The 23,046-nt window shown below is 38.4% G+C and overlaps 39 pseudogenes; 14 read left to right on the forward strand and 25 right to left on the reverse strand.

The window, feature by feature from the left end:
* Positions 1-23: 23 nt before the first annotated feature.
* Positions 24-142, forward strand: LOC149660496 (5S ribosomal RNA; annotated as a pseudogene).
* Positions 143-369: 227 nt separating this feature from the next.
* Positions 370-472, forward strand: LOC149660497 (5S ribosomal RNA; annotated as a pseudogene).
* Positions 473-594: 122 nt separating this feature from the next.
* Positions 595-713, forward strand: LOC149660498 (5S ribosomal RNA; annotated as a pseudogene).
* Positions 714-1,165: 452 nt separating this feature from the next.
* Positions 1,166-1,284, forward strand: LOC149660499 (5S ribosomal RNA; annotated as a pseudogene).
* A 137-nt stretch (positions 1,285-1,421) lies between these two features.
* Positions 1,422-1,540, forward strand: LOC149660500 (5S ribosomal RNA; annotated as a pseudogene).
* Positions 1,541-3,792: 2,252 nt separating this feature from the next.
* LOC149660501 (5S ribosomal RNA) lies at positions 3,793-3,911 on the forward strand (annotated as a pseudogene).
* Positions 3,912-4,363: 452 nt separating this feature from the next.
* On the forward strand, positions 4,364-4,482 carry LOC149660502 (5S ribosomal RNA; annotated as a pseudogene).
* A 137-nt stretch (positions 4,483-4,619) lies between these two features.
* Positions 4,620-4,738, forward strand: LOC149660503 (5S ribosomal RNA; annotated as a pseudogene).
* A 2,251-nt stretch (positions 4,739-6,989) lies between these two features.
* LOC149660504 (5S ribosomal RNA) lies at positions 6,990-7,108 on the forward strand (annotated as a pseudogene).
* Positions 7,109-7,562: 454 nt separating this feature from the next.
* On the forward strand, positions 7,563-7,681 carry LOC149660505 (5S ribosomal RNA; annotated as a pseudogene).
* Positions 7,682-10,812: 3,131 nt separating this feature from the next.
* Positions 10,813-10,915, forward strand: LOC149660506 (5S ribosomal RNA; annotated as a pseudogene).
* Positions 10,916-11,037: 122 nt separating this feature from the next.
* LOC149660507 (5S ribosomal RNA) lies at positions 11,038-11,156 on the forward strand (annotated as a pseudogene).
* Positions 11,157-11,294: 138 nt separating this feature from the next.
* On the forward strand, positions 11,295-11,397 carry LOC149660508 (5S ribosomal RNA; annotated as a pseudogene).
* Positions 11,398-11,519: 122 nt separating this feature from the next.
* Positions 11,520-11,622, forward strand: LOC149660509 (5S ribosomal RNA; annotated as a pseudogene).
* A 409-nt stretch (positions 11,623-12,031) lies between these two features.
* On the reverse strand, positions 12,032-12,150 carry LOC149660510 (5S ribosomal RNA; annotated as a pseudogene).
* A 359-nt stretch (positions 12,151-12,509) lies between these two features.
* LOC149660511 (5S ribosomal RNA) lies at positions 12,510-12,628 on the reverse strand (annotated as a pseudogene).
* Positions 12,629-12,992: 364 nt separating this feature from the next.
* LOC149660512 (5S ribosomal RNA) lies at positions 12,993-13,111 on the reverse strand (annotated as a pseudogene).
* A 361-nt stretch (positions 13,112-13,472) lies between these two features.
* Positions 13,473-13,591, reverse strand: LOC149660513 (5S ribosomal RNA; annotated as a pseudogene).
* Positions 13,592-13,952: 361 nt separating this feature from the next.
* LOC149660514 (5S ribosomal RNA) lies at positions 13,953-14,071 on the reverse strand (annotated as a pseudogene).
* A 361-nt stretch (positions 14,072-14,432) lies between these two features.
* LOC149660515 (5S ribosomal RNA) lies at positions 14,433-14,551 on the reverse strand (annotated as a pseudogene).
* Positions 14,552-14,912: 361 nt separating this feature from the next.
* On the reverse strand, positions 14,913-15,031 carry LOC149660516 (5S ribosomal RNA; annotated as a pseudogene).
* A 361-nt stretch (positions 15,032-15,392) lies between these two features.
* Positions 15,393-15,511, reverse strand: LOC149660517 (5S ribosomal RNA; annotated as a pseudogene).
* A 360-nt stretch (positions 15,512-15,871) lies between these two features.
* On the reverse strand, positions 15,872-15,990 carry LOC149660518 (5S ribosomal RNA; annotated as a pseudogene).
* Positions 15,991-16,349: 359 nt separating this feature from the next.
* Positions 16,350-16,468, reverse strand: LOC149660519 (5S ribosomal RNA; annotated as a pseudogene).
* Positions 16,469-16,832: 364 nt separating this feature from the next.
* On the reverse strand, positions 16,833-16,951 carry LOC149660520 (5S ribosomal RNA; annotated as a pseudogene).
* Positions 16,952-17,312: 361 nt separating this feature from the next.
* Positions 17,313-17,431, reverse strand: LOC149660521 (5S ribosomal RNA; annotated as a pseudogene).
* A 361-nt stretch (positions 17,432-17,792) lies between these two features.
* On the reverse strand, positions 17,793-17,911 carry LOC149660522 (5S ribosomal RNA; annotated as a pseudogene).
* Positions 17,912-18,272: 361 nt separating this feature from the next.
* On the reverse strand, positions 18,273-18,391 carry LOC149660523 (5S ribosomal RNA; annotated as a pseudogene).
* Positions 18,392-18,513: 122 nt separating this feature from the next.
* LOC149660524 (5S ribosomal RNA) lies at positions 18,514-18,616 on the reverse strand (annotated as a pseudogene).
* A 136-nt stretch (positions 18,617-18,752) lies between these two features.
* LOC149660525 (5S ribosomal RNA) lies at positions 18,753-18,870 on the reverse strand (annotated as a pseudogene).
* A 122-nt stretch (positions 18,871-18,992) lies between these two features.
* On the reverse strand, positions 18,993-19,111 carry LOC149660526 (5S ribosomal RNA; annotated as a pseudogene).
* A 359-nt stretch (positions 19,112-19,470) lies between these two features.
* Positions 19,471-19,589, reverse strand: LOC149660527 (5S ribosomal RNA; annotated as a pseudogene).
* Positions 19,590-19,950: 361 nt separating this feature from the next.
* Positions 19,951-20,069, reverse strand: LOC149660528 (5S ribosomal RNA; annotated as a pseudogene).
* Positions 20,070-20,430: 361 nt separating this feature from the next.
* On the reverse strand, positions 20,431-20,549 carry LOC149660529 (5S ribosomal RNA; annotated as a pseudogene).
* Positions 20,550-20,671: 122 nt separating this feature from the next.
* On the reverse strand, positions 20,672-20,774 carry LOC149660530 (5S ribosomal RNA; annotated as a pseudogene).
* Positions 20,775-20,910: 136 nt separating this feature from the next.
* On the reverse strand, positions 20,911-21,028 carry LOC149660531 (5S ribosomal RNA; annotated as a pseudogene).
* A 122-nt stretch (positions 21,029-21,150) lies between these two features.
* LOC149660532 (5S ribosomal RNA) lies at positions 21,151-21,269 on the reverse strand (annotated as a pseudogene).
* A 359-nt stretch (positions 21,270-21,628) lies between these two features.
* On the reverse strand, positions 21,629-21,747 carry LOC149660533 (5S ribosomal RNA; annotated as a pseudogene).
* Positions 21,748-22,108: 361 nt separating this feature from the next.
* On the reverse strand, positions 22,109-22,226 carry LOC149660534 (5S ribosomal RNA; annotated as a pseudogene).
* Between the last annotated feature and the right edge of the window lie 820 nt (positions 22,227-23,046).

Consider the following 23,046-nt stretch of genomic DNA (forward strand, 5'->3'; position numbering starts at 1 on the left):
TCAAATTATTAACTAGCACTCTCGGCAACGGCCATATCACGCTGAATACACCGGTTCTCGTCCGATAACCGAAGTTAAGCAGCGTCGAGCGCAGTCAGTACTTGGAAGGGCGACCACTTAGGAACACTGCGTGCCGTTAGCTTTTTCACTTTTTTTTCCTCTTTTAAATTCCAATAGATATGAAAAAGCAAACATATTTTCTTTTTGTTATTGTTTTAAAAAGATGAAGGTAAATTTGTCTCACTTAATTTAAATTCGAATTATTATCTAGCACTCTCGGCAACGGCCATATCACGCTGAGAACACCGGTTCTCGTCCGACCGCCGACGTTAGCAGCGTCGAGCGCAGTCAGTACTTGGGAATACTGCGTGCAACGGCCATATCACGCTGAAAACACCGGTTCTCGTCCGATCACCGAAGTTAAGCAGCGTCGAGCGCATACAGTACTTGGGAATACTGCGTGCCGTTGGCTTTTTCACTTTTGTTTCCTCTTTTAAATTCCACCAGATATGAAAAAAGCAAACGTATCTTCATTTTGTTATTGTTTTATAAAGATGAAGGTTAATTAAATTCAAATTATTAACTAGCACTCTCGGCAACGGCCATATCACGCTGAATACACCGGTTCTCGTCCGATAACCGAAGTTAAGCAGCGTCGAGCGCAGTCAGAACTTGGAAGGGCGACCACTTAGGAACACTGCGTGCCGTTAGCTTTTTCACTTTTTTTTTCCTCTTTTAAATTCCAATAGATATGAAAAAGCAAACATATTTTCTTTTTGTTATTGTTTTAAAAAGATGAAGGTTAATTTGTCTCACTTAATTTAAATTCGAATTATTATCTAGCACTCTCGGCAACGGCCATATCACGCTGAGAACACCGGTTCTCGTCCGACCGCCGACGTTAGCAGCGTCGAGCGCAGTAAATACTTGGGAATACTGCGTGCAACGGCCATATCACGCTGAAAACACCGGTTCTCGTCCGACCGCCGACGATAGCAGCGTCGAGAGCATACAGTACTTGGGAATACTGCGTGCCGTTGGCTTTTTCACTTTTGTTTCCTCTTTCAAATTCCACCAGATATGAAAAAAGCAAACATATCTTCTTTTTGTTATTGTTTTATAAAGATGAAAGTTAATTTAATTCAAATTATTAACTAGCACTCTCGGCAACGGCCATATCACGCTGAATACAACGGTTCTCGTCCGATAACCGAAGTTAAGCAGCGTCGAGCGCAGTCACTACTTGGGAGGGAGACCACTTAGGAACACTGCGTGCCGTTGGCTTTTTCACTTTTTTTTCCTCTTCTAAATTTTAATAGATATGAAAAAAGCAAACATGTTTTCATTTTGTTATTGTTTTAAAATGATGAAGGTTAATTTGTCTCACTTATTTTAAATACGAATTATTAACTAGCACTCTCGGCAACGACCATATCACGCTGAATACACCGGTTCTCGTCCGATCACCGAAGTTAAGCAGCGTCGAGCGCAGTCAGTACTTGAGAGGGAGACCACTTAGGAACACCGCGTTCCGTTGGCTTTTTCACTTTTTTTTTCCTCTTTTAAATTTTAATAGATATGAAACAAGTTGGGAAAACCAAAATATTACATCTCCGAGTCAAGAGGTCTACTACTACAAACTTATTTACCTAGATATGGAATTATTTCACTTTTTTGAAGTAAAAATTTACGAAATATTGAAGCAGTATTCCTAACGTAGCGAATGTACAGTAAAGCAGACGACATTTCACATCGAATAAGGATAAATCTTGGTTACATGGAAATCAGTTAATGGGGAAAAGAACAGGAAATGAAGTCTACGCTTCAGTTGTTTACCCTATATTCTGATAGCTACATTCACAACTGGTTTGCAGTGTAAACACTATCGTCTCGTCTCACCTCAACAATATTCTTAGTTTGCCAACATGAATGTTAACGTTAAATAACACCAAAGCTAAATTGTAGCTAGACGCACTAATAGTCAATGCGCACCATAAAGAGAATAATAAGTCTGTAGCTACTACCAGTTTACCATAAGCCCTTTTACTAATCTAATTGCCACCATGATCTTTTCTTCTATTATAAAGTCTTAACCTGATTATTTAATAGTGTATTTATTTTTTACTCTGAACCGTTAATGTCTCTTCATTTCAGGCACGAAAATCAAAGCCAAAAGTTTACTTCACCTCAGGCCTCAATTATTTACACTTTGTTTCACTAAGACTATTGCGAATAACGCTTGTTATACCCGCCGGAGTCTAGGTCTTAGTTTTCTTCATGAAATCACTAAACCAAGGATTATTCTATATACAGATGTAGTATAGCTTAAGTAATATATTAACAGCCATCTCAAATAACAATATTAAAAAAAATCTTTGGAATATCAAAATGAAACAGAGTTTTAAAGCCACAAAAGTACTAAATGCATCATAATTACGAAAAATACTTCCACATATTCACTTTATATTATGGAAAAAGGGAATATTAAGGTTCTGTATGATTTCTTAACACATCAACACAAGGCTAACTGCTAACGCGACGCACTAGTGTAACAATGGACGGACACACACAGACAAAAACATAAGCTGCTTTTTAACTCTTTCCGTATTAATTTTGAGTTGAGAAACAAGATTATCTTAAATATTAAAATAAATAAAATTAGTATTAAATATTTTCTTCGTCAGTTGTTTGCCTTATTGAGCGTTACATCGTTTTGATAAAGAACAATTAAACATTCTTCAGAGATCTGACTAATATTGGCGTTTGAAATGAAGCATACGCCGGTTGCTTCGCCTTGCTCAAATAGGTAGTATATAAGGGTGTCGAACTACACTTCAAAGCAAGAACAACCGCAATTGCGAAAACCTTTGGTGGACAACCCACTCTAGGGAGGCTAGACGTTTCTCGTAACCCTAGCTGATCGCCGCGAATGTCTTAAACCAAACGATGACGATGGAGTTCGAAGCCAATGAGACAGATTGGTGTCTATGTGGAATAGACGGAAGACCAGTAGATGGTGGTGTTTAGAAGTCAGTATGCACAGACTGATGTCCAAGTGGGATGGACAAAGACCAGAAGATGGTGGTGATTAGAAGCCAGTATGTACAGACTGGTGTCCAAGTGGAATGGACGAAGACCAGAAAATGGTGGTGATTAGAAGCCAGTATATACAGACTGGTGTCCATGTGGGATGAACGAAGACAAAAAGATGGTGGTGATTAGAAGCCAGTAAGTACAGACTGGTGTCCGTGTGGGATGGACAAAGACCAGAAGATGGTGGTGTGAGAACTCAAGTAGAGGAGCCATTTCCGTGACTGTGAAAGCAGTTCGGAAATGGCGAACACGTTTGCTCCGATTTGGAAACTGCGAACGCGGTCACGTGGGTGTAACAACAGACACACACACACAGACAGACACACAGACACACACGATCGTTACAGAACCTCTCCGTGACATACGTCACTCGGAGAGGTAAAAAGCAAACATGTTTTTTTTGTTATTGTTTTAAAATGATGAAGGTTTATTTGTCTCACTTAATTTAAATTCGAATTATTAACTAGCACTCTCGGCAACGGCCATATCACGCTGAATTCACCGGTTCTCGTCCGATAACCGAAGTTAAGCAGCGTCGAGCGCATACAGTACTTGGGAATACTGCGTGCCGTTGGCTTTTTCACTTTTGTTTCCTCTTTTAAATTCCACCAGATATGAAAAAAGCAAACGTATCTTCATTTTGTTATTGTTTTATAAAGATGAAGGTTAATTAAATTCAAATTATTAACTAGCACTCTCGGCAACGGCCATATCACGCTGAATACACCGGTTCTCGTCCGATAACCGAAGTTAAGCAGCGTCGAGCGCAGTCAGAACTTGGAAGGGCGACCACTTAGGAACACTGCGTGCCGTTAGCTTTTTCACTTTTTTTTTCCTCTTTTAAATTCCAATAGATATGAAAAAGCAAACATATTTTCTTTTTGTTATTGTTTTAAAAAGATGAAGGTTAATTTGTCTCACTTAATTTAAATTCGAATTATTATCTAGCACTCTCGGCAACGGCCATATCACGCTGAGAACACCGGTTCTCGTCCGACCGCCGACGTTAGCAGCGTCGAGCGCAGTAAGTACTTGGGAATACTGCGTGCAACGGCCATATCACGCTGAAAACACCGGTTCTCGTCCGACCGCCGACGATAGCAGCGTCGAGAGCATACAGTACTTGGGAATACTGCGTGCCGTTGGCTTTTTCACTTTTGTTTCCTCTTTCAAATTCCACCAGATATGAAAAAAGCAAACATATCTTCTTTTTGTTATTGTTTTATAAAGATGAAAGTTAATTTAATTCAAATTATTAACTAGCACTCTCGGCAACGGCCATATCACGCTGAATACAACGGTTCTCGTCCGATAACCGAAGTTAAGCAGCGTCGAGCGCAGTCACTACTTGGGAGGGAGACCACTTAGGAACACTGCGTGCCGTTGGCTTTTTCACTTTTTTTTCCTCTTCTAAATTTTAATAGATATGAAAAAAGCAAACATGTTTTCATTTTGTTATTGTTTTAAAATGATGAAGGTTAATTTGTCTCACTTATTTTAAATACGAATTATTAACTAGCACACTCGGCAACGACCATATCACGCTGAATACACCGGTTCTCGTCCGATCACCGAAGTTAAGCAGCGTCGAGCGCAGTCAGTACTTGAGAAGGAGACCACTTAGGAACACCGCGTTCCGTTGGCTTTTTCACTTTTTTTTTCTTTTAAATTTTAATAGATATGAAACAAGTTGGGAAAACCAAAATAATTCATCTCCGAGTCAAGAGGTCTACTACTACAAACTTATTTACCTAGATATGGAATTATTTCACTTTTTTGAAGTAAAAATTTACGAAATATTGAAGCAGTATTCCTAACGTAGCGAATGTACAGTAAAGCAGACGACATTTCACATCGAATAAGGATAAATCTTGGTTACATGGAAATCAGTTAATGGGGAAAAGAACAGGAAATGAAGTCTACGCTTCAGTTGTTTACCCTATATTCTGTTAGCTACATTCACAACTGGTTTGCAGTGTAAACACTATCGTCTCGTCTCACCTCAACAATATTCTTAGTTTGCCAACATGAATGTTAACGTTAAATAACACCAAAGCTAAATTGTAGCTAGACGCACTAATAGTCAATGCGCACCATAAAGAGAATAATAAGTCTGTAGCTACTACCAGTTTACCATAAGCCCTTTTACTAATCTAATTGCCACCATGATCTTTTCTTCTATTATAAAATCTTAACCTGATTATTTAATAGTGTATTTAACTTTTACTCTGAACCGTTAATGTCTCTTCATTTCAGGCACGAAAATCAAAGCCAAAAGTTTACTTCACCTCAGGCCTCAATTATTTACACTTTGTTTCACTAAGACTATTGCGAATAACGCTTGTTATACCCGCCGGAGTCTAGGTCTTAGTTTTCTTCATGAAATCACTAAACCAAGGATTATTCTATATACAGATGTAGTATAGCTTAAGTAATATATTAACAGCCATTTCAAATAACAATATTAAAAAAAATCTTTGGAATATCAAAATGAAACAGAGTTTTAAAGCCACAAAAGTACTAAATGCATCATAATTACGAAAAATACTTCCACATATTCACTTTATATTATGGAAAAAGGGAATATTAAGGTTCTGTATGATTTCTTAACACATCAACACAAGGCTAACTGCTAACGCGACGCACTAGTGTAACAATGGACGGACACACACAGACAAAAACATAAGCTGCTTTTTAACTCTTTCCGTATTAATTTTGAGTTGAGAAACAAGATTATCTTAAATAATAAAATAAATAAAATTAGTATTAAATATTTTCTTCGTCAGTTGTTTGCCTTATTGAGCGTTACATCGTTTTGATAAAGAACAATTAAACATTCTTCAGAGATCTGACTAATATTGGCGTTTGAAATGAAGCATACGCCGGTTGCTTCGCCTTGCTCAAATAGGTAGTATATAAGGGTGTCGAACTACACTTCAAAGCAAGAACAACCGCAATTGCGAAAACCTTTGGTGGACAACCCACTCTAGGGAGGCTAGACGTTTCTCGTAACCCTAGCTGATCGCCGCGAATGTCTTAAATCAAACGATGACGATGGAGTTCGAAGCCAATGAGACAGATTGGTGTCTATGTGGAATAGACGGAAGACCAGTAGATAGTGGTGTTTAGAAGTCAGTATGCACAGACTGGTGTCCAAGTGGGATGGACAAAGACCAGAAGATGGTGGTGATTAGAAGCCAGTATGTACAGACTGGTGTCCAAGTGGAATGGACGAAGACCAGAAAATGGTGGTGATTAGAAGCCAGTATATACAGACTGGTGTCCATGTGGGATGAACGAAGACAAAAAGATGGTGGTGATTAGAAGCCAGTAAGTACAGACTGGTGTCCGTGTGGGATGGACAAAGACCAGAAGATGGTGGTGAGAGAACTCAAGTAGAGGAGCCATTTCCGTGACTGTGAAAGCAGTTCGAAAATGGCGAACACGTTTGCTCCGATTTGGAAACTGCGAACGCGGTCACGTGGGTGTAACAACAGACACACACACACACAGACAGACACACAGACACACACGATCGTTACAGAACTTCTCCGTGACATACGTCACTCGGAGAGGTAAAAAGCAAACATGTTTTTTTTGTTATTGTTTTAAAATGATGAAGGTTTATTTGTCTCACTTAATTTAAATTCGAATTATTAACTAGCACTCTCGGCAACGGCCATATCACGCTGAATTCACCGGTTCTCGTCCGATAACCGAAGTTAAGCAGCGTCGAGCGCATACAGTACTTGGGAATACTGCGTGCCGTTGGCTTTTTCACTTTTGTTTCCTCTTTCAAATTCCACCAAATATGAAAAAACCAAACATATCTTCTTTTTGTTATTGTTTTATAAAGATGAAAGTTAATTAAATTCAAATTATTAACTAGCACTCTCGGCAACGGCCATATCACGCTGAATACACCGGTTCTCGTCCGATAACCGAAGTTAAGCAGCGTCGAGCGCAGTCAGTACTTGGGAGGGCGACCACTTAGGAACACTGCGTGCCGTTAGCTTTTTCACTTTTTTTTTCCTCTTTTAAATTCCAATAGATTTGAAAAAAGCAAACATATTTTCTTTTTGTTATTGTTTTAAAAAGATGAAGGTTAATTTGTCTCACTTAATTTAAATTCGAATTATTATCTAGCACTCTCGGCAACAGCCACATCACGCTGAGAACACCGGTTCTCGTCCGACCGCCGACGTTAGCAGCGTCGAGCGCAGTCAGTACTTGGGAATACTGCGTGCAACGGCCATATCACGCTGAAAACACCGGTTCTCGTCCGATCACCGAAGTTAAGCAGCGTCGAGAGCATACAGTACTTGGGAATACTGCGTGCCGTTGGCTTTTTCACTTTTGTTTCCTCTTTCAAATTCCACCAGATATTAAAAAAGCAAACATATCTTCTTTTTGTTATTGTTTTATAAAGATGAAAGTTAATTTAATTCAAATTATTAACTAGCACTCTCGGCAAAGCCCATAACACGCTGAATACACCGGTTCTCGTCCGATTACTGAAGTTAAGCAGCGTCGAGCGCAGTCAGTACTTGGGAGGGAGACCACTTAGGAACACTGCGTGCCGTTGGTTTTTCGTTTTTTTTTTCCTCTTTTAAATTTTAATAGATATGAAAAAAGCAAACATGTTTTTAACCTCTCCGAGTGACGTATGTCACGGAGAGGTATTACACCGGCCGTGTCTGTGTGTCTGTGTGTCTGTGTGTCTGTCAGACCCCACGTGACCGCGTTCGCAGTTTGCGTATTGGAGCAAACAAATACCCGATTTCCGGAACGCGTTCGCGGTTCACGGAAATTTGGCCATTCATCTACCAACACAAGTCTTTACTAACTGGCTTCTAAGGACCACAATCTGCTAGTCTTTGTCCATCCCACATGGACACTAGTCTGTACTTGCTAGCTTCTAAGCACCACCATCTTCTGTTCTTCGTCAATTTCACCTTGACACCAGCTTCTATGCACCACCATCTTCTGTTCTTCGTCAATTCCACATTGACACCAGGTTCTATGCACCACCATCTTCTGTTCTTCGTCAATTCCACATTGACACCAGCTTCAATGCACCACCATCTTCAGGTCTTTTGTCCATTCCACATGGACGCCAGTCAGTGCATTCTGGCTTCTTTTCCTCCGTCATCGTTTGGTTCCAAGATATACGCGGCGATCGGCTAGGGTTACGAGAAACGTCTAGCCTCCCAATGGCAGGGCTTCCACCATCGGTTCACGCAAATGCGTTTTTATCTATTATTTGGTTTTAAGATATACGCGGCGATCGGCTAGGGTTACGAGAAACGTCTAGCCTCCCAATGGCAGGGCTTCCACCAAAGGTTCACGCGAATGCGTTTTTATCTATTATTATAATGGAAACGAAACGTATATATACCCCAAAATTTGAAAAAAGCGGGCAAGAGGGGTACCCTTCACTTTAAACGTCAATATTAGCAAAGTTTCGAAAGATAATAGGAACAACTTTATTTTAAACGATTTAACTATTTTTAAAGTTATTTACTGGCGATTAAAATAATTAAAAATAATTATATTTATTTAAATATTAAAGATAAACCCAAGTACCGAAGTCGTTAAATCATTGCCTCCTATATCTATCAAGGCCCGTGCATTGCGTTATATTTCGTACATTGTCTCTTATATCTTTTTAGGCCCGTGTATTGCGTTATATTTCCTACATTGCCTCCTGTATCTATCTATGCCCGTGCATTGCGATATATTTTTGAGAACAACAACCAAAATGGGAAGCTCCTCTCAGAACCATAATAATTTGTTTTCTCTGTTATATGAAATGAAAATATGGATAATATTTTCGGCAATTCGATTTGAATGGCTCTTTCTGATGTATCATTCTCTCAGCACTGTTCATAATGGACAGGAACTTAGAGATTCGAGACACTTGGAATTACGATAGTGTTTCAAATCCTCTGTAATGAGGGCTTAACGACTTGGAGTGACTGGAAAGATAGATACACATCCTATTTTTTAGTTGTACCATGCGTACCACAATGTTGCCAGGCGTTTATTGAAGGATGCTTGGGTACTTGGTACAGACTGTTACGTCTACCAAGTTTCCTAGCATCCAAGAATAAATAGGATTCATAGAAGCCAGTGTTATGGGCATGTCATGGGTCAAGTCGTTAAATATATCGACGCAGTTAAATAGCTGATGGCATTATTTTATCCACTTTCTCATTGCGTTTCGAGTGGAAGTTCAACTTTGGCACGGACGACAGATGGCGCTCTTAACCTTCTACCCCCAAAAATCGCAGTTGTCTGCTCGTTTTCCCCTTCCGCGTTTTTTCGTTATAAACTTATGATTTAACGAACTGTTAAGATAAAATTTCATATTTCCTTAGACAGATAAGCTTCTACTCCTTTCATCTTACTCCCAGTTAGATTTAACCTTGTTAAAACATAATCAGATGAATTTGAGTTATAATGTCTAGGAGTGATAGAGACATTTTTACCGATGTCTAGAGATGTTAAGCTTAAGCGAAATTGTTTTACGTTTGAATAAAAATACCGCTTCCAGTAGTGGGTTTATAGTACTCCTTGTTTGTGTAAGATTAGTGTAGCTGTAGAGCGTTGTTGCTGTTTAGTTTATACGCCCCCTAGGCCTATTTGTGAAAGACCTTTTTTTACGCACTTTTATCATTCTTTATTTGAAAAAAGTGTTGGCAATGTATATTTTTTAAATATGACGGAATTGCTGTTGGTATGATAGCGCCCTATTCGCGAAAAAAACCTTTTTTTAAACAGTTGATTCATTCTTTGATAGAATTTCGAAGGAAGAAGTTAAGTGTTAAATTTGCTCGATTAATTTTGTTCGGCAAATAATATAATTAAGCCTTACGTATTACTGAAGGAGATTGATTTTTCCAACCCGTGTGAGTATTTAAGGAGATTGATTTTGCCAACCTTTGTGAGTATTTAACTGATTAATAAGTAAATGGAGGAAGATAATAATTTAAGTAAAGAGGAAATCAGAAAACGAAAGGCAAGGGAAAGAATGAGGGCAAAAAGGTCAGATCCTGAATTTAGGAAACGAGAAAATGAAAGGAGAAGAGCGTTAGCCGCGGAAAAAAGGCTGTTTCTGGAACAGGTTCTAGCACACAAAATGTTGGTCCTACCGCGAGGCCAGTTGGCCATGATCGTACGAAAGATAATGCATTAAATAAATGTTCTATTGAAAGTACTGTAGGCGTAGGCATATCTATTAATAAGGAACCCAATAATGTACAAAATGTTAATGCTAATATTAGTGAAATCATCGAAAGCGATGAACAAGTACGAGCCTAGCTTATGTGTGATTGGGTTGTGGCTTCCATGTTTTGGGGACATTTGCTTTTTGTGTGGCGATGTATGATTCAGCTTTGATATGGACAAATGTTACAAATCATACTGGTAGACTAAGAATACGGTTGAGGTATAGCAAGAGAGTAGAGTTTCCCCAGCAATTGAGAGATATTGAAAAGGCTTGAACAATTGACTATTTTAAAATTGAATTCCTGCACTTGCAAAGAATTAAAAAAAGCGATAGATGCATATATTTAGGTTGTTTAAGGGGTAGTGATAGTCATCTCCACTCGGAGAGGTAATATTTTGGCTTTCCCAACTTGTTTTGCTATTGTTTTAAAAAGATGAAGGTCAAATTGTCTCACTTAATTTAAATTCGAATTATTATCTAGCACTCTAGGCAACGGCCATATCACGCTGAAAACACCGGTTCTCGTCCGATCACCGAAGTTAAGCAGCGTCGAGCGCATACAGTACTTGGGAATACTGCGTGCCGTTGGCTTTTTCACTTTTGTTTCCTCTTTTAAATTCCACCAGATATGAAAAAAGCAAACGTATCTTCTTTTTGTTATTGTTTTATAAAGATGAAGGTTAATTAAATTCAAATTATTAACTAGCACTCTCGGCAACGGCCATATCACGCTGAATACACCGGTTCTCGTCCGATAACCGAAGTTAAGCAGCGTCGAGCGCAGTCAGTACTTGGGAGAGCGACCACTTAGGAACACTGCGTGCCGTTAGCTTTTTCACATTTTTTTTCCTCTTTTAAATTCCAATAGATTTGAAAAAAGCAAACTTATTTTCTTTTTGTTATTGTTTTAAAAAGATGATGGTTAATTTGTCTCACTTAATTTAAATTCGAATTATTATCTAGCACTCTCGGCAACGGCCATATCACGCTGAAAACACCGGTTCTCGTCCGACCACCGAAGTTAAGCAGCGTCGAGCGCAGTCAGTACTTCGAAACTCTGCGTGCCGTTGGCTTTTTCACTTTCGTTTCCTCTTTTAAATTCCATCAGATATGAAAAAAGCAATCATATCTTCTTTTTGTTATTGTTTTATAAAGATGAAGGTTAATTAAATTCAAATTATTAAATAGCACTCTCGGCAACGGCCATATCGCGCTGAAAACACCGGTTCTCGTCCGATCACCGAAGTTAAGCAGCGTCGAGCGCAGTCAGTACTTGGAAACTCTGCGTGCCGTTGGCTTTTTCACTTTTATTTCCTCTTTTAAATTCCATCACATATGAAAAAAGCAAACATATCTTCTTTTTGTTATTGTTTTATAAAGATGAAGGTTAATTAAATTCAAATTATTAAATAGCACTCTCGGCAACGGCCATATCACGCTGAAAACACCAATTCAAACAAAAGTGAAAAAGCCAACGGCACGCAGTATTCCCAAGTACTGACTGCGCTCGACGCTGCTAACGTCGGCGATCGGACGAGAACCGGTGTTCTCAGCGTGATATGGCCGTTGCTGAGAGTGCTAGATAATAATTCGAATTTAAATTAAGTGAGACAAATTAACCTTCATCTTTTTAAAACAATAACAAAAAGAAAATATGTTTGCTTTTTTCATATCTATTGGAATTTAAAACAGGAAAAAAAGTGAAAAAGCTAACGGCACGCAGTGTTCCTAAGTGGTCGCCCTCCCAAGTACTGACTGCGCTCGACGCTGCTTAACTTCGGTTATCGGACGAGAACCGGTGTATTCAGCGTGATATGGCCGTTGCCGAGAGTGCTAGTTAATAATTTGAATTTAATTAACCTTCATCTTTATAAAACAATAACAAAAAGATATGTTTGCTTTTTTCATATCTGGTGGAATTTGAAAGAGGAAACAAAAGTGAAAAAACAAAGGGCACGCAGTATTCCCAAATACTGTATGCGCTCGACGCTGCTTAACTTCGGTGATCGGACGTAAACCGGTGTTTTCAGCGTTATATGGCCGTTGCCGAGAGTGCTGGTTAATAATTCGAATTTAAATTAAGTGAGACAAATTAACCTTCATCATTTTAAAACAATAACAAAAAGAAAACATGTTTGCTTTTTTCATATCTATTAAAATTTAAAAGAGGAAAAAAAAGTGAAAAAGCCAACCGCACGCAGTGTTCCTAAGTGGTCTCCCTCCCAAGTAGTGACTGCGCTCGACGCTGCTTAACTTCGGTTATCGGACGAGAACCGGTGTATTCAGCGTGATATGGCCGTTGCCGAGAGTGCTAGTTAATAATTTGAATTTAATTAACTTTCATCTTTATAAAACAATAACAAAAAAGAAGATATGTTTGCTTTTTACATATCTGGTGGAATTTGAAAGAGGAAACAAAAGTGAAAAAGCCAACGGCACGCAGTATTCCCAAGTACTGTATGCGCTCGACGCTGTTTAACTTCGGTGAACGGACGTGAACCGGAGTTTTCAGCGTGATATGGCCGTTGCCGAGAGTGCTAGTTAATAATTCGAATTTAAATTAAGTGAGACAAATTAACCTTCATCATTTTAAAACAATAACAAAAAGAAAACCTGTTTGCTTTTTACATATCTATTAAAATTGAAAAGAGGAAAAAAAAAGTGAAAAAGCCAACGGCACGCAGTGATCCTAAGTGGTCTCCCTCCCAAGTAATGACTGCGCTCGACGCTGCTTAACTTCGGTTATGGGACGAGAATCGGTGTATTCAGCGTGATATGGCCGTTGCCGAGAGTGCTAGTTAATAATTTGAATTTAATTAACTTTCATCATTATAAAACAATAACAAAAAGAAGATATGTTTGCTTTTTTCATATCGAATGGAATTTAAAAGAGGAAACAAAAGGGATAAAGCCAACGGCACGCAGTATTCCCAAGTACTGACTGCGCTCGACGCTGCTAACGTCGGCGGTCGGACGAGAACCGGTGTTCTCAGCGTGATATGGCCGTTGCCGAGAGTGCTAGGTAATAATTCGAATTTAAATTAAGTGAGACAAATTAACCATCATCTTTTTAAAACAATAACAAAAAGAAAATAAGTTTGCTTTTTTCAAATCTATTGGAATTTAAAAGAGGAAAAAAAAGTGAAAAAGCTAACGGCACGCAGTGTTCCTAAGTGGTCGCCCTACCAAGTACTGACTGCGCTCGACGCTGCTTAACTTCGGTTATCGGACGAGAACCGGTGTATTCAGCGTGATATGGCCGTTGCCGAGAGTGCTAGTTAATAATTTGAATTTAATTAACCTTCATCTTTATAAAACAATAACAAAAAGAAGATATGTTTGCTTTTTTCATATCTGGTGGAATTTAAAAGAGGAAACAAAAGTGAAAAAGCCAACGGCACGCAGTATTCCCAAGTACTGTATGCGCTCGACGCTGCTTAACTTCGGTAATCGGACGTGAACCGGTGTTTTCAGCGTGATTTGGCGGTTGCCGAGAGTGCTAATTAATAATTCGAATTTAAATTAAGTGAGACAAATTAACCTTCATCATTTTAAAACAATTACAAAAAGAAAACGTGTTTGCTTTTTTCATATCTATTAAAATTTCAAAGAGGAAAAAAAATGAAAAATCCAACGGCACGCAGTGTTCCTAAAAGGTCTCCCTCCCAAGTAGTGACTGCGATCGACGCTGCTTAACTTCGGTTATCGGACGAGAACCGGTGTATTCAGCGTGATATGGCCGTTTCCGAGAGTGCTAGTTAATAATTTTAATTTAATTAACTTTCATCTTTATAAAACAATAACAAAAAGAAAATATGTTTGCTTTTTTCATATCTATTGGAATTTAAAATAGGAAAAAAAAGTGAAAAAACTAGCGGCACGCAGTATTCCCAAGTACTGACTGCGCTCGACGCTGCTAACGTCGGCGGTCGGACGAGAACCGGTGTTCTCAGCGTGATATGGCCGTTGCCGAGAGTGCTAGTTAATAATTCGAATTTAAATTAAGTGAGACAAATTAACCATCATCTTTTTATAACAATAACAAAAAGAAAATAAGTTTGCTTTTTTCAAATCTATTGGAATTTAAAAGAGGAAAAAAAAGTGAAAAAGCCAACGGCACGCACTGTACCAAAGTGGTCTCCCTCCCAAGTAGTGACTGCGCTCGACGCTGCTTAACTTCGGTTATCGGACGAGAACCGGTGTATTCAGCGTGATATGGCCGTTGCCGAGAGTGCTAGTTAATAATTTGAATTTAATTAACTTTCATCTTTATAAAACAATAAGAAAAAGAAGATATGTTTGCTTTTTTCATATCTGGTGGAATTTGAAATGGGAAACAAAAGTGAAAAAGCCAACGGCACGCAGTATTCCCAAGTACTGTATGCGCTCGACGCTGCTAACGTCGGCGGTCGGACGAGAACCGGTGTTCTCAGCGTGATATGGCCGTTGCCGAGAGTGCTAGGTAATAATTCGAATTTAAATTAAGTGAGACAAATTAACCATCATCTTTTTAAAACAATAACAAAAAGAAAATAAGTTTGCTTTTTTCAAATCTATTGGAATTTAAAAGAGGAAAAAAAAGTGAAAAAGCTAACGGCACGCAGTGTTCCTAAGTGGTCGCCCTACCAAGTACTGACTGCGCTCGACGCTGCTTAACTTCGGTTATCGGACGAGAACCGGTGTATTCAGCGTGATATGGCCGTTGCCGAGAGTGCTAGTTAATAATTTGAATTTAATTAACCTTCATCTTTATAAAACAATAACAAAAAGAAGATATGTTTGCTTTTTTCATATCTGGTGGAATTTAAAAGAGGAAACAAAAGTGAAAAAGCCAACGGCACGCAGTATTCCCAAGTACTGTATGCGCTCGACGCTGCTTAACTTCGGTAATCGGACGTGAACCGGTGTTTTCAGCGTGATTTGGCGGTTGCCGAGAGTGCTAATTAATAATTCGAATTTAAATTAAGTGAGACAAATTAACCTTCATCATTTTAAAACAATTACAAAAAGAAAACGTGTTTGCTTTTTTCATATCTATTAAAATTTAAAAGAGGAAAAAAAATGAAAAATCCAACGGCACGCAGTGTTCCTAAAAGGTCTCCCTCCCAAGTAGTGACTGCGATCGACGCTGCTTAACTTCGGTTATCGGACGAGAACCGGTGTATTCAGCGTGATATGGCCGTTTCCGAGAGTGCTAGTTAATAATTTTAATTTAATTAACTTTCATCTTTATAAAACAATAACAAAAAGAAAATATGTTTGCTTTTTTCATATCTATTGGAATTTAAAATAGGAAAAAAAAGTGAAAAAACTAGCGGCACGCAGTATTCCCAAGTACTGACTGCGCTCGACGCTGCTAACGTCGGCGATCGGACGAGAACCGGTGTTCTCAGCGTGATATGGCCGTTGCTGAGAGTGCTAGATAATAATTCGAATTTAAATTAAGTGAGACAAATTAACCTTCATCTTTTTAAAACAATAACAAAAAGAAAATATGTTTGCTTTTTTCATATCTATTGGAATTTAAAACAGGAAAAAAAGTGAAAAAGCTAACGGCACGCAGTGTTCCTAAGTGGTCGCCCTCCCAAGTACTGACTGCGCTCGACGCTGCTTAACTTCGGTTATCGGACGAGAACCGGTGTATTCAGCGTGATATGGCCGTTGCCGAGAGTGCTAGTTAATAATTTGAATTTAATTAACCTTCATCTTTATAAAACAATAACAAAAAGATATGTTTGCTTTTTTCATATCTGGTGGAATTTGAAAGAGGAAACAAAAGTGAAAAAACAAAGGGCACGCAGTATTCCCAAATACTGTATGCGCTCGACGCTGCTTAACTTCGGTGATCGGACGTAAACCGGTGTTTTCAGCGTTATATGGCCGTTGCCGAGAGTGCTGGTTAATAATTCGAATTTAAATTAAGTGAGACAAATTAACCTTCATCATTTTAAAACAATAACAAAAAGAAAACATGTTTGCTTTTTTCATATCTATTAAAATTTAAAAGAGGAAAAAAAAGTGAAAAAGCCAACCGCACGCAGTGTTCCTAAGTGGTCTCCCTCCCAAGTAGTGACTGCGCTCGACGCTGCTTAACTTCGGTTATCGGACGAGAACCGGTGTATTCAGCGTGATATGGCCGTTGCCGAGAGTGCTAGTTAATAATTTGAATTTAATTAACTTTCATCTTTATAAAACAATAACAAAAAAGAAGATATGTTTGCTTTTTACATATCTGGTGGAATTTGAAAGAGGAAACAAAAGTGAAAAAGCCAACGGCACGCAGTATTCCCAAGTACTGTATGCGCTCGACGCTGTTTAACTTCGGTGAACGGACGTGAACCGGAGTTTTCAGCGTGATATGGCCGTTGCCGAGAGTGCTAGTTAATAATTCGAATTTAAATTAAGTGAGACAAATTAACCTTCATCATTTTAAAACAATAACAAAAAGAAAACCTGTTTGCTTTTTACATATCTATTAAAATTGAAAAGAGGAAAAAAAAAGTGAAAAAGCCAACGGCACGCAGTGATCCTAAGTGGTCTCCCTCCCAAGTAATGACTGCGCTCGACGCTGCTTAACTTCGGTTATGGGACGAGAATCGGTGTATTCAGCGTGATATGGCCGTTGCCGAGAGTGCTAGTTAATAATTTGAATTTAATTAACTTTCATCATTATAAAACAATAACAAAAAGAAGATATGTTTGCTTTTTTCATATCTGGTGGAATTTGAAATGGGAAACAAAAGTGAAAAAGCCAACGGCACGCAGTATTCCCAAGTACTGACTGCGCTCGACGCTGCTAACGTCGGCGGTCGGACGAGAACCGGTGTTCTCAGCGTGATATGGCCGTTGCCGAGAGTGCTAGGTAATAATTCGAATTTAAATTAAGTGAGACAAATTAACCATCATCTTTTTAAAACAATAACAAAAAGAAAATAAGTTTGCTTTTTTCAAATCTATTGGAATTTAAAAGAGGAAAAAAAAGTGAAAAAAATAACGGCACGCAGTGTTCCTAAGTGGTCGCCCTACCAAGTACTGACTGCGCTCGACGCTGCTTAACTTCGGTTATCGGACGAGAACCGGTGTATTCAGCGTGATATGGCCGTTGCCGAGAGTGCTAGTTAATAATTTGAATTTAATTAACCTTCATCTTTATAAAACAATAACAAAAAGAAGATATGTTTGCTTTTTTCATATCTGGTGGAATTTAAAAGAGGAAACAAAAGTGAAAAAGCCAACGGCACGCAGTATTCCCAAGTACTGTATGCGCTCGACGCTGCTTAACTTCGGTAATCGGACGTGAACCGGTGTTTTCAGCGTGATTTGGCGGTTGCCGAGAGTGCTAATTAATAATTCGAATTTAAATTAAGTGAGACAAATTAACCTTCATCATTTTAAAACAATTACAAAAAGAAAACGTGTTTGCTTTTTTCATATCTATTAAAATTTAAAAGAGGAAAAAAAATGAAAAATCCAACGGCACGCAGTGTTCCTAAAAGGTCTCCCTCCCAAGTAGTGACTGCGATCGACGCTGCTTAACTTCGGTTATCGGACGAGAACCGGTGTATTCAGCGTGATATGGCCGTTTCCGAGAGTGCTAGTTAATAATTTTAATTTAATTAACTTTCATCTTTATAAAACAATAACAAAAAGAAAATATGTTTGCTTTTTTCATATCTATTGGAATTTAAAATAGGAAAAAAAAGTGAAAAAACTAGCGGCACGCAGTATTCCCAAGTACTGACTGCGCTCGACGCTGCTAACGTCGGCGGTCGGACGAGAACCGGTGTTCTCAGCGTGATATGGCCGTTGCCGAGAGTGCTAGTTAATAATTCGAATTTAAATTAAGTGAGACAAATTAACCATCATCTTTTTAAAACAATAACAAAAAGAAAATAAGTTTGCTTTTTTCAAATCTATTGGAATTTAAAAGAGGAAAAAAAAGTGAAAAAGCCAACGGCACGCACTGTACCAAAGTGGTCTCCCTCCCAAGTAGTGACTGCGCTCGACGCTGCTTAACTTCGGTTATCGGACGAGAACCGGTGTATTCAGCGTGATATGGCCGTTGCCGAGAGTGCTAGTTAATAATTTGAATTTAATTAACTTTCATCTTTATAAAACAATAAGAAAAAGAAGATATGTTTGCTTTTTTCATATCTGGTGGAATTTGAAATGGGAAACAAAAGTGAAAAAGCCAACGGCACGCAGTATTCCCAAGTACTGTATGCGCTCGACGCTGCTTAACTTCGGTGATCGGACGAGAACCGGTGTTTTCAGCGTGATATGGCCGTTGCAGAGAGTGCTAGTTAATAATTCGAATTTAAATTAAGTGAGACAAATTAACCTTCATCATTTTAAAACAATTACAAAAAGAAAACGTGTTTGCTTTTTTCATATCTATTAAAATTTAAAAGAGGAAAAAAAGTGAAAAATCCAACGGCACGCAGTGTTCCTAAGTGGTCTCCCTCCCAAGTAGTGACTGCGATCGACGCTGCTTAACTTCGGTTATCGGACGAAACCGGTGTATTCAGCGTGATATGGCCGTTGCCGAGAGTGCTAGTTAATAATTTTAATTTAATTAACTTTCATCTTTATAAAACAATAACAAAAAGAAAATAAGTTTGCTTTTTTAATATCTATTGGAATTTAAAAGAGGAAAAAAAAGTGAAAAAGCCAACGGCACGCAGTGATCCTAAGTGGTCTCCCTCCCAAGTAATGACTGCGCTCGACGCTGCTTAACTTCGGTTATGGGACGAGAATCGGTGTATTCAGCGTGATATGGCCGTTGCCGAGAGTGCTAGTTAATAATTTGAATTTAATTAACTTTCATCATTATAAAACAATAACAAAAAGAAGATATGTTTGCTTTTTTCATATCGGGTGGAATTTAAAAGAGGAAACAAAAGTGAAAAAGCCAACGGCACGCAGTAATCCCAAGTACTGACTGCGCTCGACGCTGCTAACGTCGGCGGTCGGACGAGAACCGGTGTTCTCAGCGTGATATGGCCGTTGCCGAGAGTGCTAGTTAATAATTCGAATTTAAATTAAGTGAGACAAATTAACCTTCATAATTTTAAAACAATAACAAAACAAACATGTTTGCTTTTTTCATATCTATTAAAATTTAAAAGAGGAAAAAAAAGTGAAAAACTCAACGGCACGCAGTGTTCCTAAGTGGTCTCCCTCCCAAGTACTGACTGCGCTCGACGCTGCTTAACTTCGGTGATCGGACGAGAACCGGTGTATTCAGCGTGTTATGGCCGTTGCCGAGAGTTCTAGTTGATAATTTGAATTAAATTAACTTTCATCTTTATAAAATAATAAGAAAAAGAAGATATGTTTGCTTTTTTCATATTTGGTGGAATTTGAAAGAGGAAACAAAAGTGAAAAAGCCAACGGCACGCAGTATTCCCAAGTACTGTATGCGCTCGACGCTGCTTAACTTCGGTAATCGGACGTGAACCGGTGTTTTCAGCGTGATTTGGCGGTTGCCGAGAGTGCTAATTAATAATTCGAATTTAAATTAAGTGAGACAAATTAACCTTCATCATTTTAAAACAATTACAAAAAGAAAACGTGTTTGCTTTTTTCATATCTATTAAAATTTAAAAGAGGAAAAAAAATGAAAAATCCAACGGCACGCAGTGTTCCTAAAAGGTCTCCCTCCCAAGTAGTGACTGCGATCGACGCTGCTTAACTTCGGTTATCGGACGAGAACCGGTGTATTCAGCGTGATATGGCCGTTTCCGAGAGTGCTAGTTAATAATTTTAATTTAATTAACTTTCATCTTTATAAAACAATAACAAAAAGAAAATATGTTTGCTTTTTTCATATCTATTGGAATTTAAAATAGGAAAAAAAAGTGAAAAAACTAGCGGCACGCAGTATTCCCAAGTACTGACTGCGCTCGACGCTGCTAACGTCGGCGGTCGGACGAGAACCGGTGTTCTCAGCGTGATATGGCCGTTGCCGAGAGTGCTAGTTAATAATTCGAATTTAAATTAAGTGAGACAAATTAACCATCATCTTTTTAAAACAATAACAAAAAGAAAATAAGTTTGCTTTTTTCAAATCTATTGGAATTTAAAAGAGGAAAAAAAAGTGAAAAAGCCAACGGCACGCACTGTACCAAAGTGGTCTCCCTCCCAAGTAGTGACTGCGCTCGACGCTGCTTAACTTCGGTTATCGGACGAGAACCGGTGTATTCAGCGTGATATGGCCGTTGCCGAGAGTGCTAGTTAATAATTTGAATTTAATTAACTTTCATCTTTATAAAACAATAAGAAAAAGAAGATATGTTTGCTTTTTTCATATCTGGTGGAATTTGAAATGGGAAACAAAAGTGAAAAAGCCAACGGCACGCAGTATTCCCAAGTACTGTATGCGCTCGACGCTGCTTAACTTCGGTGATCGGACGAGAACCGGTGTTTTCAGCGTGATATGGCCGTTGCAGAGAGTGCTAGTTAATAATTCGAATTTAAATTAAGTGAGACAAATTAACCTTCATCATTTTAAAACAATTACAAAAAGAAAACGTGTTTGCTTTTTTCATATCTATTAAAATTTAAAAGAGGAAAAAAAGTGAAAAATCCAACGGCACGCAGTGTTCCTAAGTGGTCTCCCTCCCAAGTAGTGACTGCGATCGACGCTGCTTAACTTCGGTTATCGGACGAAACCGGTGTATTCAGCGTGATATGGCCGTTGCCGAGAGTGCTAGTTAATAATTTTAATTTAATTAACTTTCATCTTTATAAAACAATAACAAAAAGAAAATAAGTTTGCTTTTTTAATATCTATTGGAATTTAAAAGAGGAAAAAAAAGTGAAAAAGCCAACGGCACGCAGTGATCCTAAGTGGTCTCCCTCCCAAGTAATGACTGCGCTCGACGCTGCTTAACTTCGGTTATGGGACGAGAATCGGTGTATTCAGCGTGATATGGCCGTTGCCGAGAGTGCTAGTTAATAATTTGAATTTAATTAACTTTCATCATTATAAAACAATAACAAAAAGAAGATATGTTTGCTTTTTTCATATCGGGTGGAATTTAAAAGAGGAAACAAAAGTGAAAAAGCCAACGGCACGCAGTAATCCCAAGTACTGACTGCGCTCGACGCTGCTAACGTCGGCGGTCGGACGAGAACCGGTGTTCTCAGCGTGATATGGCCGTTGCCGAGAGTGCTAGTTAATAATTCGAATTTAAATTAAGTGAGACAAATTAACCTTCATAATTTTAAAACAATAACAAAACAAACATGTTTGCTTTTTTCATATCTATTAAAATTTAAAAGAGGAAAAAAAAGTGAAAAACTCAACGGCACGCAGTGTTCCTAAGTGGTCTCCCTCCCAAGTACTGACTGCGCTCGACGCTGCTTAACTTCGGTGATCGGACGAGAACCGGTGTATTCAGCGTGTTATGGCCGTTGCCGAGAGTTCTAGTTGATAATTTGAATTAAATTAACTTTCATCTTTATAAAATAATAAGAAAAAGAAGATATGTTTGCTTTTTTCATATTTGGTGGAATTTGAAAGAGGAAACAAAAGTGAAAAAGCCAACGGCACGCAGTATTCCCAAGTACTGTATGCGCTCGACGCTGCTTAACTTCGGTGATCGGACGAGAACCGGTGTTTTCAGCCTGATATGGCCGTTGCAGAGAGTGCTAGTTAATAATTCGAATTTAAATTAAGTGAGACAAATTAACCTTCATCATTTTAAAACAATTACAAAAAGAAAACGTGTTTGCTTTTTTCATATCTATTAAAATTTAAAAGAGGAAAAAAAGTGAAAAATCCAACGGCACGCAGTGTTCCTAAGTGGTCTCCCTCCCAAGTAGTGACTGCGATCGACGCTGCTTAACTTCGGTTATCGGACGAAACCGGTGTATTCAGCGTGATATGGCCGTTGCCGAGAGTGCTAGTTAATAATTTTAATTTAATTAACTTTCATCTTTATAAAACAATAACAAAAAGAAAATAAGTTTGCTTTTTTCATATCTATTGGAATTTAAAAGAGGAAAAAAAAAGTGAAAAAGCTAGCGGCACGCAGTGTTCCTAAGTGGTCGCCCTCCCAAGTACTGACTAAGCTCGACGCTGCTTAACTTCGGTTATCGTACGAGAACCGGTTTATTTCATCGTGATATGGCCGTTGCCGAGAGTGCTAGTTAATAATTTGAATTTAATTAACTTTCATCATTATAAAACAATAACAAAAAGAAGATATGTTTGCTTTTTTCATATCGAATGGAATTTAAAAGAGGAAACAAAAGGGAAAAACGAACGGCACGCAGTATTCCCAAGTACTGTATGCGCTCGACGCTGCTTAACGTCGGTGATCGGACGAGAAGCAGTGTTTTCAGCGTGATATGACCGTTGCCGAGAGTGCTAGTTAATAATTCGAATTTAAATTAAGTGAGACAAATTAACCTTCATCTTTATAAAACAATAACAAAAAGAAGATATGTTTGCTTTTTTCATATCGGGTGGAATTTAAAAGAGGAAACAAAAGTGAAAAAGCCAACGGCACGCAGTAATCCCAAGTACTGACTGCGCTCGACGCTGCTAACGTCGGCGGTCGGACGAGAACCGGTGTTCTCAGCGTGATATGGCCGTTGCCGAGAGTGCTAGTTAATAATTCGAATTTAAATTAAGTGAGACAAATTAACCTTCATAATTTTAAAACAATAACAAAACAAACATGTTTGCTTTTTTCATATCTATTAAAATTTAA

This window comes from Phalangium opilio, unplaced genomic scaffold, assembly GCF_054372755.1.
Source record: "Phalangium opilio isolate 3A_F unplaced genomic scaffold, DU_Popi_V2 ptg000070l_1, whole genome shotgun sequence".
In the NCBI taxonomy this organism is placed as follows: Eukaryota; Metazoa; Arthropoda; class Arachnida; order Opiliones; family Phalangiidae; genus Phalangium; species Phalangium opilio.